At 50.3% G+C, this 15,854-nt stretch overlaps 12 non-coding genes across 12 annotated transcripts; all 12 read right to left on the bottom strand.

The window, feature by feature from the left end:
* Positions 1-49: 49 nt before the first annotated feature.
* On the bottom strand, positions 50-121 carry TRNAE-CUC (transfer RNA glutamic acid (anticodon CUC)). The gene has a single exon. It is a non-coding gene; the product is annotated as a tRNA-Glu (tRNA).
* A 113-nt stretch (positions 122-234) lies between these two features.
* Positions 235-306, bottom strand: TRNAE-CUC (transfer RNA glutamic acid (anticodon CUC)). Its single transcript has one exon. It is a non-coding gene; the product is annotated as a tRNA-Glu (tRNA).
* Positions 307-3,625: 3,319 nt separating this feature from the next.
* Positions 3,626-3,697, bottom strand: TRNAE-CUC (transfer RNA glutamic acid (anticodon CUC)). Its single transcript has one exon. It is a non-coding gene; the product is annotated as a tRNA-Glu (tRNA).
* A 1,212-nt stretch (positions 3,698-4,909) lies between these two features.
* Positions 4,910-4,982, bottom strand: TRNAE-CUC (transfer RNA glutamic acid (anticodon CUC)). Its single transcript has one exon. It is a non-coding gene; the product is annotated as a tRNA-Glu (tRNA).
* A 111-nt stretch (positions 4,983-5,093) lies between these two features.
* On the bottom strand, positions 5,094-5,165 carry TRNAE-CUC (transfer RNA glutamic acid (anticodon CUC)). Its single transcript has one exon. It is a non-coding gene; the product is annotated as a tRNA-Glu (tRNA).
* A 113-nt stretch (positions 5,166-5,278) lies between these two features.
* Positions 5,279-5,353, bottom strand: TRNAE-CUC (transfer RNA glutamic acid (anticodon CUC)). Its single transcript has one exon. It is a non-coding gene; the product is annotated as a tRNA-Glu (tRNA).
* Positions 5,354-7,070: 1,717 nt separating this feature from the next.
* Positions 7,071-7,142, bottom strand: TRNAE-CUC (transfer RNA glutamic acid (anticodon CUC)). The gene has a single exon. It is a non-coding gene; the product is annotated as a tRNA-Glu (tRNA).
* Positions 7,143-7,439: 297 nt separating this feature from the next.
* On the bottom strand, positions 7,440-7,511 carry TRNAE-CUC (transfer RNA glutamic acid (anticodon CUC)). Its single transcript has one exon. It is a non-coding gene; the product is annotated as a tRNA-Glu (tRNA).
* Positions 7,512-9,038: 1,527 nt separating this feature from the next.
* On the bottom strand, positions 9,039-9,110 carry TRNAE-CUC (transfer RNA glutamic acid (anticodon CUC)). Its single transcript has one exon. It is a non-coding gene; the product is annotated as a tRNA-Glu (tRNA).
* Positions 9,111-9,223: 113 nt separating this feature from the next.
* TRNAE-CUC (transfer RNA glutamic acid (anticodon CUC)) lies at positions 9,224-9,295 on the bottom strand. The gene has a single exon. It is a non-coding gene; the product is annotated as a tRNA-Glu (tRNA).
* A 298-nt stretch (positions 9,296-9,593) lies between these two features.
* TRNAE-CUC (transfer RNA glutamic acid (anticodon CUC)) lies at positions 9,594-9,665 on the bottom strand. The gene has a single exon. It is a non-coding gene; the product is annotated as a tRNA-Glu (tRNA).
* A 113-nt stretch (positions 9,666-9,778) lies between these two features.
* On the bottom strand, positions 9,779-9,850 carry TRNAE-CUC (transfer RNA glutamic acid (anticodon CUC)). Its single transcript has one exon. It is a non-coding gene; the product is annotated as a tRNA-Glu (tRNA).
* Positions 9,851-15,854: the final 6,004 nt, after the last annotated feature.

Below are 15,854 nucleotides of genomic sequence, written 5' to 3'. Positions count from 1 at the left end.
ATAGCGTGTGCAAATTAGAGATTTGAAGACAGCAGATAAAAGAAAATCCTTCCGACACCGGGAATCGAACCCGGGCCTCCTGGGTGAGAGCCAGGTATCCTAGCCACTAGACCATGCTGGAGAACAGAGAGGGAACAAGTGATCGCTTAGCCATTCGGCCCACAGGGTAAAAGTATTGAAGTTACATCGCGTGCGCAAATTGGAGGCTTGATGATAGCAGATGAAAGAAAATACTTCCGACACCGGGAATTGAACCCGGGCCTCCTGGGTGAGAGCCAGGTATCCTAGCCACTAGACCATGCCGGAGAAAGGAGAGGGACGGAGCAGTCGCTTAGTAATTCGGCCAACAGGGTAAAAGTATTGAACCTATATAGCGTGCGCAGATTGGAGACTTGGGGATAGCAGATAAAAATACTTCCGACACCGGGAACCGAACCCAGGTCACCTGGGTGAGAGCCAGATATTCTAGCCACCAGACCACGCCGGAGAACGGAGAGGGACGGAGCAATCACTTAGGCATTCGGCAGACAGGGTAAAAGTATTGAAGGTATGTAGATGATAGCAGAGAAAAGAAAATACTTCCGACACCGAGAATGGAACCAGGGCCTCCTGGGTGAGAGCCAGGTATCCTAGCCACTAGACCATGCCGGAGAATGGAGAGGGACAGAGCGATCGCTTAGCAATTCGGCAAACAGGGTAAAAATATTGAACCTATATAGCGTGCGCAAATTGGAGACTTGAGGATAGCAGATGAAAAAATACTTCCGACACCGAGAACCGAACCCAGGTCACCTGGGTGAGAGCCAGATATCCTAGTCACCAGACCACGCTGGAGAACGGAGAGGGACGGAGCGATCGTTTAGGCATTCGGCCAACAGGGTAAAAGTATTGAAGGTATGTAGATGATAGCAGATAAAAGAAAATACTTCCGACACCAAAAATCGCACCCGGGCCTCCTGAGTGAGAGCCAGGTATCCTAGCCACTAGACCATGCCGGAGAACAGTGAGGGAGGGAGCGATCGCTTAGTGATTTGGCCACATGGTAAAACTATTGAAGTTACATACCGTGCGCAAATTGGAGAGTTGATGATAGCAGATAAAAGAAAATACTTCCGACACCGGGAATCCTACCCGGGCCTCCTGGGTGAGAGCCAGGTATCCAAGCCACTAGGCCATGCCGGAGAGAGACGGAGCGATCGCTTAGTCATTCGGCCAGCAAGGTAAAAGTATTGAAGTTATATTGCATGCGCAAATTGGAGACTTGATGATAGCCGATAAAAGAAAATACTTCCGACGCCGGGAATTGCACCCGAGCCTCCTGGGTGAGAGCCAGGTATCCTAGCCTTTAGATCATGCCGGAGAACAGAGAGGACCGGAGTGATCGCTTAGCGATTCGGCCAACAGGGTAAAACTATTCAAGTTACTTACCGTGCGCAAATTGGAGATTTGAAGACAGCAGATAGAAGAAAATACTTGAAACACCGGAATTCGTACCCGGGCCTCCTGGGTGAGAGCCAGATATCCAAGCCACTAGACCATGCCGAAGAGGGGCTGAGCGATCGCTTAGTCATTCGGCCAACAAGGTAAAAGTAATGAAGTTATATAGCGTGCGCCTATTGGAGACGTGAAGATAGCAGATAAAAATATTTCCGACACCGGGAATCGAACACGGGCCTCCTGGGTGAGAGCCAGATATCTAAGCCACAGGACCACGCCGAGAACGGAGAGGGATGGAGCGATCGCTTAGCCATTCGGGCAGAGGGTTAAACTATTGAAGTTAAATAGCCTGCGCGAATTGAAGACTTGATGATAGCAGATAAAAGAAAATAAATCCGACAGTGGGAATCGCACCAGGGCCTTCTGGGTGAGAGCCAGGTATCTTAGCCACTAGACCATGTTGGAGAACGAAGAAGGAAAGAGAGATCGCTTAGCCATTCGGCCAACAGGGTAAAACTATTGAATTTACATAGCGTGCGCAAATTGGAGACTTGATGATAGCAGAGAAAAGAAAACACTTCCGACAGCGGGAATCGCAATCGGGCCTCCTTTGTGAGAGCCAGGTATCTAGACACTAGACCATGCCGGAGAACGGAGAGGCACGGAGCGATCGCTTAGCCATTCGGCCAACAGGGTAAAAGTATTGAAGATATATTGCGTGCGCAAATTGGAGACTTGATGATAGCTGATAAAAAAAAATACTTCCAACACCGGAAATCGCACCCGGGCCTCCTGGGTGCGAGCCAGGCATCCTAGCCACTAGACCATGCCAGAGAACAGAGAGGGAACGAGCGATTGCTTAGCCATTCGGCCCATAGGGTAAAAGTATTGAAGTTACATCGCGTGCGCAAATAGGACACTTAATGATAGCAGATAAAAGAAAATACTTCCAACCCGGGGAATCGAACCCGGGCCTCTTGGGTGAGAGCCAGGTCTCCTAGCCACTAGACCATGCCGGAGAACGGAGAGGGACGGAGCGATCGCTTAGCAATTCGGCCAACAGGGTAAAAGTATTGCACCTATATAGCGTGCGCAAAGTGGAGACTCGAGGATAGCAGATAAAAAAAAACTTCCGACACCGGGAACCAAACCCAGTTCAGCTGGGTGAGAGCCAGATATCCTAGCCACCAGACCACGCCGCAGAACGGAGAGGGACGGAGCAGTCACTTAGGCATTCGGCAGACAGGGTAAAAGTATTGAAGGTATGTAGATGATAGCAGAGAAAAGAAAATACTTCCGACACCGAGAATGGAACCAGGGCCTCCTGGGTGAGAGCCAGGTATCCTAGCCACTAGACCATGCCGGAGAATGGAGAGGGACAGAGCGATCGCTTAGCAATTCGGCAAACAGGGTAAAAATATTGAACCTATATAGCGTGCGCAAATTGGAGACTTGAGGATAGTAGATGAAAAAATACTTCCGACACCGAGAACCGAACCCAGGTAACCTGGGTGAGAGCCAGATATCCTAGTCACCAGACCACGCCGGAGAACGGAGAGGGACGGAGCGATCGTTTAGGCATTCGGCCAACAGGGTAAAAGTATTGAAGGTATGTAGATGATAGCAGATAAAAGAAAATACTTCCGACACCAGAAATCGCACCCGGGCCTCCTGAGTGAGAGCCAGGTATCCTAGCCACTAGACCATGCCGGAGAACAGTGAGGGAAGGAGCGATCGCTTAGTGATTTGGCCACATGGTAAAACTATTGTAGTTACATACCGTGCGCAAATTGGAGACTTGATGATAGCAGATAAAAGAAAATACTTCCGACACCGGGAATCCTACCCGGGCCTCCTGGGTGAGAGCCAGGTATCCAAGCCACTAAGCCATGCCGGAGAGAGACGGAGCGATCGCTTAGTCATTCGGCCAACAAGGTAAAAGTATTGAAGGTATATTGCATGCGCAAATTGGAGACTTGATGATAGCCGATAAAATAAAATACTTCCGACGCCGGGAATTGCACCCGAGCCTCCTGGGTGAGAGCCAGGTATCCTAGCCTTTAGATCATGCCGGAGAACAGAGAGGGCCGCAGTGATCGCTTAGCGATTTGGCCAAAAGGGTAAAACTATTGAAGTTACATACCCTGCACAAATTGGAGACTTGATGACAGCAGATAAAAGAAAATACTTCCGACACCGGGAATCGCACCCGGGCCTCCTGTGTGAGAGCCAGGTATCCTAGCCACTAGACCATGCCGGAGAACGGAGAGGGAAAGGGCGATCGCTTAGCCATTCGGCCAACAGGGTAAAACTATTGAAGTTATATTGCGTGCGCAAATTGAAGACTTTATGATATCAGATAAAAGAAAATACTTCCGACACTGGAAATCGAACCCGGGTCTCCTGGATGAGAGCCAGGTATCCTAGCCGCTAGACGATGCCGGAGAACGGAGCAGGACGATGCGATCGCTTAGCCATTCAGCCAACAGGGTAAAACTATTGAAGTTACATACCGTGCGCAAATTGGAGACTTGATAATAGCACATAAAAGAAAATACTTCCGACTCTGGGAATGGTACCCGGGCCTCCTAGTTGAGAGCCAGGTATCCTAGCCACCAGACCACGCCGGAGAACGGAGAAAGACGGAGCGATCTTTAGCCATTGGGCCAACAGGGTAAAACTATTGAAGTTACATACCGTTAACAAATTGGAAACTTGATGACAGCAGATAAAACAAAATACTTCCTACACCGGGAATCGAACCCGGGCCTCCTGGGTGGAACCAGGTATTCTAGCCACTAGACCATGCCGGAGAACGGAGCGGGACGGAGCGATTGCTTAGCGATTCGGCCAACAGGGTATAAGTACTGAACTTACATAGCGTGCGCTAATTGGAGACTTGATGATAGCAGATAAAAGATAAATACTCCCGACACCGGGAATCGTACCCGGGCCTCCTAGTTGAAAGCCAGGTATCCATGCCACATACCATGCCGGAGAGGGACGGAGCGATCGCTTAGTCATTCGGCAAACAAGGTAAAAGTATTGAAGTTTTATAGCGTGCGCAATTGGAGACTTGATGATGGCAGATAAAAGAAAATACTTCCGACGCCGGGAATCGCACCCGGGCCTCCAGGGTGAGAGCGAGGTATCCTAGCCACTAGATAATGTCGGGGGATACATTGAGTGCCGTGATCGCTGAGCCATTCAGTCAAAAGGGTAAACATATTGAAATTACTTAGCATGCCCAAATAGGAGGCTTGATGATAGCAGATAAAAGAAAACACTTTCGACACCGGGAATCGAACCCGGGCCTCCTGTGTGAGAGCCAGGTATTCTAGCCACTAGACTACGCCGGAGAACGGAGAGAGACGGAGCGATCGCTTAGCCATTCGGCCAACAAGGTAAATCTATTAAAGTTACATACCGTGCATAAATTGGAGACTTGATGACAGCAGATAAAAGAAAATACTTCCGACACCAGGAATCGAACCCGGACCTCCTGGGTGAGAGCCAGGTATCCTAGCCACTAGACCACGCCGAGAACGGAAAGGGACGGAGCGATCGCTTAGCCATTCAGCCAACAGGGTAAAACTATTCAAGTTACATAGCGTGTGCAAATTGGAGATTTGAAGACAGCAGACAAAAGAAAATACTTCCGACACCGAGAATCGAACCCGGGCCTCCTGGGTGAGAGCCAGGTATCCTAGCCACTAGACCAAGCTGGAGAACGGAGAAGGAACAAGTGATCGCTTAGCCATTCGGCCCACATGGTAAAAGTATTGAAGTTACATCGCGTGCGCAAATTGGAGGCTTGATGATAGCAGATTAAAGAAAATACTTTCCACACCGGAAATTGAACCCGGGCCTCCTGGGTGAGAGCCAGGTATCCTAGCCACTAGACCATGCCGGAGAAAGGAGAGCGACGGAGCGGTCGCTTAGTAATTCGGCCAACAGGGTAAAAGTATTGAACCTATATAGCGTGCGCAAATTGGAGACATGGGGATAGCAGATAAAAAATACTTCCGACACCGGGAACCAAATCCAGGTCACCTGGGTGAGAGCCAGATATCCTAGCCACCAGACCACGCCGGAGAACGGAGAGGGACGGAGCAATCGCTTAGGCATTCGGTCAACAGGGTAAAAGCATTGAAGGTATGTAGATGATAGCAGATAAAAGAAAATACTTCCGACACCAGAAATCGCACCCGCGCCTCCTGAGTGAGAGCCAGGTATCCTAGCCACTAGGCCATGCCGGAGAACAGAGAGGGAAGGAGCGATCGCTTAGCGATTTGGCCAACAGGGTAAAACTATTGAAGTTACATACCGTGCGCAAATTGGAGATTTGATGATAGCAGATAAAAGAAAATACTTTCGACACCGGGAATCCTACCCGGGCCTCCTGGGTGAGAGCCAGGTATCCTAGCCTTCAGATCATGCCGGAGAACAGAGATGGCCGGAGTGATCGCTTAGCGATTCGGCCAACAGGGTAAAAGTATTGAAGTTACATAGCGTGCGCAAATTGGAGACTTGATGATAGCAGATAAAAGAAAACACTTCTGACACCGGGAATCGTACCCGGGCCTCTCGGGTGAGAGCGAGATATCCAAGCCACTAGACCATGCCGAAGAGGGGCGGAGCGATCCCTTAGTCATTCGGCCAACAAGGTAAAAGTAATAAAGTTGTATAGCTTGCGCAAATTGGAGACGATGATAGCAGATAAAAAAATTCTTCCGACCCCGGGCCTCCTGGGTGAGAGCCAGGTATCCTAGCCACTAGACCATGCTGGAGAACGGAAAGGGAAAGAGCGATCGCTTAGCCATTCGGCCAACAGGGTAAAACTACTGAAGTTACATACCGTGCGCAAATTGGAGACTTGATGATAGCAGATAAAAGAAAATACTTTCGACACCGGGAATCGAACCTGGGCCTCCTGGGTAATAGCCAGGTATCCTAGACACTAGACCACGCCGGAGAATGGAGAGAGATGGAGTGATCGCTTAGCCATTGGGCCAACAGGGTAAAACTATTGAAGTTACATACCGTTCACAAATTGGAAACTTGATGACAGCAGATAAAACAAAATACTTCCGACACCGGGAATCGAACCCGGGCCTCCTGGGTGGAACCAGGTATTCTAGCCACTAGACCATGCCGGAGAACAGAGCGGGACGGAGCGATCGCTTAGCGATTCGGCCAACAGGGTATAAGTACTGAACTTACATAGCGTGCGCAAATTGGAGACTTGATGATAGCAGATAAAAGATAAATACTCCCGACACCGGGAATCGTACCCGGGCCTCCTAGTTGAAAGCCAGGTATCCATGCCACATACCATGCTGGAGAGGGACGGAGCGATCGCTTAGTCATTCGGCAAACAAGGTAAAAGTATTGAAGTTTTATAGCGTGCGCAACTGGAGACTTGATGATGGCAGATAAAAGAAAATACTTCCGACGCCGGGAATCGCACCCGGGCCTGCTGGGTGAGAGCCAGGTATCCTAGCCACTAGATAATGTCGGGGGATACATTGAGTGCCGTGATCGCTGAGCCATTCAGTCAAAAGGGTAAACATATTGAAATTACATAGCATGCCCAATTAGGAGGCTTGATGATAGCAGATAAAAGAAAACACTTTCGACACCAGGAATCGAACCCGGGCCTCCTGGGTGAGAGCCAGGTATCCTAGCCACTAGACCACGCCGAGAACGGAAAGGGACGGAGCGATCGCTTAGCCATTCAGCCAACAGGGTAAAACTATTCAAGTTACATAGCGTGTGTAAATTGGAGATTTGAAGACAGCAGATAAAAGAAAATACTTCCGACACCCGGAATCGAACCCGGGCCTCCTGGGTGAGAGCCAGGTATCCTAGCCACTAGACCAAGCTGGAGAACGGAGAGGGAAAAAGTGATCGCTTAGCCATTCGGCCCACAGGGTAAAAGTATTGAAGTTACATCGCGTGCGCAAATTGGAGGCTTGATGATAGCAGATAAAAGAAAATACTTCCGACCCCGGGAATTGAATCCGGGCCTCCTGGGTGAGAGCCAGGTATCCTAGCAACTAGACCATGCCGGAGAAAGGAGAGGGACGGAGCGGTCGCTTAGTAATTCGGCCAACAGGGTAAAAGTATTGAACGTATATAGCGTGCGCAAATTGGAGACATGGTGATAGCAGATAAAAAATACTTCCGACACCGGGAACCAAACCCAGGTCACCTGGGTGAGAGCCAGATATCCTAGCCACCAGACCACGCCGGAGAACGGAGAGGGACGGAGCAATCGCTTAGGCATTCGGTCAACAGGGTAAAAGTATTGAAGGTATGTAGATGATAGCAGATAAAAGAAAATACTTCCGACACCAGAAATCGCACCCGGGCCTCCCGAGTGAGAGCCAGGTATCCTAGCCACTAGGCCATGCCGGAGAACAGAGAGGGAAGGAGCGATCGCTTAGCGATTTGGCCAACAGGGTAAAACTATTGAAGTTACATACCGTGCGCAAATTGGAGATTTGATGATAGCAGATAAAAGAAAATACTTCCGACACCGGGAATCCTACCCGGGCCTCCTGGGTGAGAGGCAGGTATCCAAGCCACTAGACCATGCCGGAGAGAGACGGAGCGATTGCTTAGTCATTCGGCCAACAAGGTAAAAGTATTGAAGTTATATTGCATGCACAAATCGGAGACTTGATGATAGCCGATAAAAGAAAATACTTCCGACACCGGGAATCCTACCCGGGCCTCCTGGGTGAGAGCCAGGTATTCTAGCCTTCAGATCATGCTGGAGAACAGAGATGGCCGGAGTGATCGCTTAGCGATTCGGCCAACAGGGTAAAAGTATTGAAGTTACATAGCGTGCGCAAATTGGAGACTTGATGATAGCAGATAAAAGAAAACACTTCTGACACCGGGAATCGTACCCGGGCCTCTCGGGTGTGAGCCAGATATCCAAGCCACTAGAATATGCCGAAGAGGGGCGGAGCGATCGCTTAGTCATTCGGCCAACAAGGTAAAAGTAATAAAGTTGTATAGCTTGCGCAAATTGGAGACGATGATAGCGTATAAAAATACTTCCGACCCCGGGCCTCCTGGGTGAGAGCCAGGTGTCCTAGCCTCTAGACCATGCCGGAGAACGGAAAGGGAAAGAGCGATCGCTTAGCGATTCGGCCAACAGGGTAAAAGTACTGAACTTACATAGCGTGCGCAAATTGGAGACTTGATGATAGCAGATAAAAGATAAATACTTCCGACACCGGGAATCGTACCCGGGCCTCCTAGTTGAAAGCCAGGTATCCATGCCACATACCATGCCGGAGAAGGACGGAGCGATCGCTTAGTCATTCGGCAAACAAGGTAAAAGTATTGAAGTTTTATAGCGTGCTCAATTGAAGACTTGATGATAGCAGATAAAAGAAAATTCTTCCGACGCCGGGAATCGCACCCGGGCCTCCTGGGTGAGAGCCAGGTATCCTAGCCACTAGATAATGTCGGGGGATACATTCAGTGCCGTGATCGCTGAGCCATTCAGTCAAAAGGGTAAACATATTGAAATTACATAGCATGCCCAAATAGGAGGCTTGATGATAGCAGATAAAAGAAAACACTTTCGACACCGGGAGTCGAACCCGGGCCTCCTGGGTGAGAGCCAGGTATTCTAGCCACTAGACTACGCCGGAGAACGGAGAGAGACGGAGCGATCGCTTAGCCATTCGGCCAACAAGGTAAATCTATTAAAGTTACATACCGTGCACAAATTGGAGACTTGATGACAGCAGATAAAACAAAATACATCCGACACCGGGAATCGCACCCGGGCCTCCTGGGTGAGAGCCAGGTATCCTAGCCACTAGACCATGCCGAAGAACGGAGAGGGACGGAGCGATCACTTAGCGATTTGGCCAACAAGGTAAAAGTATTAAAGAGTCATAGCGTGCGCAAATTGGAGACTTGATGATAGCAGAGAAAAGAAAATACTTCCGACAGCGGGAATCGCAATCGGGCCTCCTTGGTGAGAGCCAGGTATCCTAGACACTAGACCATGCCGGAGAACGGAGAGGGACGGAGAGATCGCTTAGCCATTCGGCCAACAGGGTAAAACTATTGAAGGTACATAGCGTGCGCAAATTGGAGACTTGATGACAGCAGATAAAAGAAAATACCTTCGGCACCGGGAATCGAACCCGGGCCTCCTGGGTGAGAGCCAGGTAGCCTAGCCACTAGACCATGCTGGAGAACAGAGAGGGAACGAGTTATCGCTTAGCCATTCGGCCCACAGGGTAAAAGTATTGAAGTTACATCGCGTGCGCAAATTGGAGGCTTGATGATAGCAGGTAAAAGAAAATACTTCCGACACCGGGAATTGAACTTGGGCCTCCTGGGTGAGAGCCAGGTATCCTAGCCACTAGACCATGCCGGAGAAAGGAGAGGGACGGAGTGGTCGCTTAGTAATTCGGTCAAAAGGTAAAAGTATTGAACCTATATAGCGTGCGCAATTCGGAGACTTGGGGATAGCAGATAAAAAATACTTCCAACACCGGGAACCAAACCCAGGTCACCTGGGTGAGAGCCAGATATCCTAGCCACCAGACCACGCCGGAGAACGGAGAGAGACGGAGCGATCGCTTAGGCATTCGGCAAACAGGGTAAAAGTATTGAAGTTATTGTTACACAAGGCAAGGTAAAATAATGGGTGTTTTTAATGGGCCCTGAGTCCGCGATCACCGTCCAATGATGATGATCTCCACCGCCATGGGTCGTACCCACTTAGAGGGATCGCAGTGGAGGCAATGTTGTCTTCATTCTCTACCCGCGCTTCCCTTGTTTTTCCTGTAGTGATACTTCTTATCATTCCTCCGGTCTCAGACGAAGCCCTCTGGGCGAGTCATTCTTGCATCCTCCGTGTAAACGGCTTCAGGCGGGCAACATGCGTCACCTCTGTCTTGCTTGAACGTCGGCCACTAGTGGTGACACGTGCAATTTTATAGTTGACCTCGCTGAGACAATGAAGTATCACGAAAGGACCGGCGTAGTGTGCCAGTAGCTTTTGGCTCAAGCCACGTCTGCCTATTGGGGTCCACACCCACACTAGATCACCGGGGGCATAGGTTACATGCCTGTGTTGACTGTCGTAACGAGTTTCGGAGGACTCTTGCGCTGCCAGTGTACGTAGGCAGGCAAGTCGACGTGTCTCTTCCGCACGACACAAAGTTTCCGCAATTGGTAAATCGTCATGGACGACAAAAGGAAAGATAGTGTCCAGCGTATGTCGAGGTGAGCGAGCATAGAGCTCGCTCACCTCGACATTCACGAAACGACAGGCTGTAGCCTGTCGTTTCGTGTTTTGACGTGTTGAAGGCGTACGTGACGAATGGTAAAACTTCATCCCAGTTTTTGTGGTCGGAGGCGACGTACATTGACAACATGTTGATCAACGTTCGGTTTGTTCGCTCGGTGAGGCCGTTAGTTTGTGGGTGATACGCAGTTGAGTGTCGGAACTTGGAAGCACACAAATGAAGTAATGATTCGACAATATCAGCGGTAAATTGTCGTCCACGGTCACTTATTATCACGCGAGGAGGTCCGTGTTGGAGGATGACTGAGTTCAACAGGAACTCGAGTTGTCGAGGGGTTGTCAGGAACGACCACGTAATTAACGTCGCTCGGGCGTTGTAAAACTGTGTAAGGGCCAAAATACTTCTTCAACAATTTTTCAGACAGTCCCCGGCGGCGGATAGGACTCCATACCCAGCCTTTGTCGCCGGCCCGATAGACGACATGTCGGTGTCGCAGATTATAACGTTGGGCGTCCTAATTTTGCTTCTGGGTGATTCGGACGCGCGCAAGCTGCCTCGCTTCTTCTGCTCGTTGGATAAAAGATGCAGCGTCCAAATCGATGTCATTGCAGTCGTGAAGTAACATGGCGTCAAGCATCGTCGTCACTTCACGGCCATGAAGGAGACTGAACGGCGTTCTTCGTGTAGTTTCTTGCTGCGCTGTATTATAGGTGAACGTGATGTACGGTAGAATGTCGTCCCAGTTCTTGTGATCTACGTCAACGTACATACTCAACATGTCGGCAATAGTCTTGTTGAGGCGTTCTGTTAAGCCGTTGGTTTGTGGATGATAGGAAGTGGTTTTACGATGGGCGGTTCCACTGAGCTCAAGCACTGTCTTCAGGAGCGCGGCCGTGAAAGCGGCACCTCGATCCGTTATTATGATTGTTGGAGCACCGTGCCTCAGGACGATATTTTCTACGAAGAATCGTGCGGTTTCAACGGCGGTGCCACTTGACAAAGCCTTTGTTTCGGCGTAGCGCATAAGATAATCAGTGGCGACTATTACCCACTTGTTGCCAGCATGGGAAGTCGGATATGGTCCAAAGAGATCCATTCCAATTTGGGCAAAAGGTACCGTGGGCACTTGAATTGGTTGTAATAGCCCAGCTGGTTTTAACGGTGGCGATTTTCGTCGTTGGCAATCAAGGCACGTGCGCACGTAATGCTTCACAATAGCTGGAAGACTTGGCCAGTAGTATTTCTGCTGGATTCTGGCCAATGTGCGTGTGTATCCGAGATGACCAGACGTTGGCTCATCGTGGCAAGCACAAAGTATCTCCTCACGAAGTGACGTCGGAACGACAAGTAGGTGGGTGCTTCCTCTGGGAGAAAAGTTCTTCTTATAGAGAACACCACTACGTAAGCAGAATGACGGCAGGCTCCTTGCAAATCTTCTAGGGACGGTTGTTGTCCGGCCATTCAAAAATTCAATAAGAGGAAGCAACTCACTGTCTTCTTTCTGCTTGCACGAAATCGTAGTGGTGTCAACGACTCCTACAAACGCCATGCTGTCATCTTCTGTGTCATCGTAGTGCTTTATCGGTGACCTTGATAAGCAATCGGCGTCGGCGTGCTGCCGTCCGGACTTATACACGACCTTCATATCAAACTCTTGGAGGCGTAAGCTCCACCGTGCGAGCCGACCAAACGGGTCTTTCAAGTTGGTCAGCCAGCAGAGGGAATGATGGTCGCTGACTACGTGAAAGGAACGACCATACAGGTACGGACGAAACTTCATAACCGCCCATACGACAGCAAGACACTCTTTTTCCATTGTGGAGTAGTTGGACTCGGCGCGGGAAAGCGTCCTACTAGCATATGCGATCACACGCTCGGCTGAGTCTTGCCACTGGACGAGTACAGCGCCTAAACCCACGTTGCTGGCATCTGTATGGACCATGGTAGGAGCATCTTCATCAAAGTGAGCAAGCACAGGTGGAGTCTGCAGGCGTGTTCGGAGAATGTCAAATGCCACCTGTTGATCGTCGCCCCATGTGAACGAAACGTCTTCTCTGTGAGTCGTGTTAACGGCGAGGCTATGTGGGAGAAATTGGCAATAAACCTTCGGTAGTATGCGCATAGGCCAAGGAAACGCCTGACTGCTTTCTTGTCTTTTGGTACCGGAAATTTTCTGACGGCCGCAATCTTATCAGGATCAGGTCGAACACCTTCATGGCTCACCACATGGCCTAAAAATTGAAGCTCCTTGAAACCGAAATGACACTTCTCGGGTTTCAGTGTCAGGCCAGCAGACCTTATTGCCCTGAATACCGATAGCAGCCTGCTCAGGTGTTCCTCAAATGTTTTTGAAAAAACAATGACGTCGTCCAGATAGACCAGACATGTCTGCCACTTAAGGCCTGACAGAACGGTATCCATCAGTCTCTGAAATGTTGCGGGGGCTGAGCACAATCCGAATGGCAAGACTTTAAATTCATAAAGCCCGTCAGGCGTTACAAAAGCCGTTTTTTCTCTATCTCGCTCGTCGACCTCAATTTGCCAATACCCACTTTTGAGGTCCATTGACGAAAAGTAGCGTGCATACCTCAGCCTGTCGAGTGAACCATCGATGCGCGGTAATGGGTACACGTCTTTCTTTGTCACACAGTTCAGCTTGCGGTAGTCGACACAAAACCGCAAGCTTCCGTCTTTCTTTTTAACCAGCACTACCGGCGATGCCCAAGGACTTCTTGACGGCTGGATGACGTCATCATCGAGCATTTTCTTCACTTGTTCCTGGATTGCTTCACGCTCTTTCGGTGCTACGCGGTATGGGTTCTGTCGTATTGGCCTTGCCGTCTCCTCCGTTATTATCCGATGCTTCGTCAGTGGCGTTTGACTGACCCTCGAGGTCGATGAAAAACAGTCTTTGAACTGGTGAAGAAGATCTACTAGACGCTGTCTCTGCGCTGGTGACAAATCCGAGCTTACGTCAATAGGTGGTGGGGCTGACGTGGCTTGCGGCTCGTCCTGTTGTACTACACAACACTCGCGGATTTCAGTGATCTCGTCGAAGTAGGCAACTGTAGTGCCTTGTGTAATGTGTCGACGCTCGTTGGTAAAATTCGTTAACAGAACCTCTGCTTCACCGCACACAACGTTGACGATACTTCTGGCAATTGCAACACCGCGAGAGAGTAGGAGCGTCAATACTTGTTCGGCGATTCTTTCTCCAGTATTCTGCTCGCTGCACGTGACTGAAACAAGGCGGCACGATAACGGAGGTACGGTAACATCGTCAATGACTCGTAGGGATTTTCGGTGTAGCATTGCGCTTTGATCCGCTGAAAAGGTCAGTACACCGTCCGGAATATTGATGATGGCACCACATTCACGCAAGAAATCCATCCCCAAGATTGCCTGTTTGCAACACTCAGAAAGGATAACAAAAGTTGCGACGAAGGATGCGTCCCCTATCTTCATTCTTGCGGTGCACTTTCCGGTAGGTGTGAGTAGCTGCCCTCCAGCTCCTCTAATCTGCGGTCCTGTCCATTCCATTCTAACCTTCCTGAGCGTGTCTGCCAGGCTCTCACTCATTATTGAGAAGTCCGCGCCAGTGTCGACCAATGCCATGACGTCATGTCCGTCAATCGTAATTGCAACTTCGGCAGTAACAACCCCATCTTTCGTCGATTCATTGAAAATGTGTCTCTCTTCGCTCGGCAGTAATAGGGGATTTTCAGCACTTCGACGATTCGCAACCTTCCCCCCTGAGGTCGCTGCTTTTAGTTTCCCCGCCGTGGACTAGGAGATCTCCCTCTTGGCATGTCAGTGGTGCTCCGTCTAGAGGATGGAGAATAACGCCCAGGAGAGGGTGAGCGTGACCGAAACCTAGGAGGAGCATCCCGCGGGGTCATGATACTCGTGTCGACGTCATATGTTCCGTTGAAATGGCGCCGAGGAACCGTAGAAAGAAACCCTTGGTACCCTGCGGCGCGATACGGGCAATACCGAACGATGTGGCCTGCTTCCCCACAGTGAAAGCACAGGGGCCTGTGATCAGGGGTACGCCAGATGTCAGTTTTGCGAAGTGGTGGCCGCCTCGGCATCGAAGTTTCTCTGTAGTACCAAGGCGCTGCCAGCGGATGTTGCTGGTGGTACTGATGTGGTGTCGGCACGTTCGCTGGCTGTCGGTGGACTACGTCTGCATAGCTAGCCCTGGGAGTGCTCGTGTTCGGCTCAGGAAGCGAGAGCGCTTGCCTTATCTACTGGCGTACAACTTCCGTTACTGAGGCGATCGCGCAGTCATTCGGTTTGGCGACGAGTTTCTTGACCTCTTCTTGTACGATTTCTCGTATTAGTTGGCGCAAAGAACCTTCGTCGGGTGTTGTTGCTGTGGTAGAGGCTGCCACGCTGATCGGTGCACTGTGGGTTGGGCGGTCATACTGGCGATAACGTAGATGCAGTGCGCGTTAGATAGATGTCGCCTCCTTGGAGAATTCATCCACACTTGTAGGCGGGTTTCGTACGAGGCCAGCGAACAGCTGCTCCTTAACGCCCCGCATGAGGTGGCTAACCTTTTTGGTTTCGGGCATATTAGGATCTGCTTGACGAAATAGCCGCGCCATGTCCACAACAAACATCGTAACGGATTCATTCGGTTTCTGAATCCGTGACTCGAGGAGACGCTGTGCAATTTCTCGTCTTTCAGTGCTCGCGAACGTGTCGAGAAACTTCTGCCGGAACTCGTCCCAAGACGACCACACGCGATTCGTGAACCACGTTCGGGCTCCGTCTTGAAGCGGAAAATAAACGTAGCCCAATTTCTGTGTGGTGTTCCAACCGTTAACATTCGCTGTGTGCTCAAATTCCTCGAGCCAGTCATGTGCATCCTCATATGCGTTTCCGTGGAAGTCTACCGGAAGTCGAGGGTTCAAAACAGTCACCTGTGTCGTGCTTGGGCTGGACATGTTGGGGCCTGTGCTTCCAGGCGCCGTCATGCTTTCTGGCCCAGTCACGCTTTCCGGCAATGGACCAAACTCCGGGCTGAGGCCTAACAGGCGCCGGCTGCTGCGGTGAATGGGGGTGTCGATGCGCGGAAGTCTTTCTTGACCAGATGCGGGGCTGTTGTCAGGCGTCCCGAAC

Source organism: Rhipicephalus microplus, chromosome 3, assembly GCF_043290135.1.
Source record: "Rhipicephalus microplus isolate Deutch F79 chromosome 3, USDA_Rmic, whole genome shotgun sequence".
Lineage (NCBI taxonomy): Eukaryota > Metazoa > Arthropoda > Arachnida > Ixodida > Ixodidae > Rhipicephalus > Rhipicephalus microplus.
Note: the sequence above shows the minus strand (reverse complement) of the source record. Positions and strands in the feature narration are given on the sequence as shown.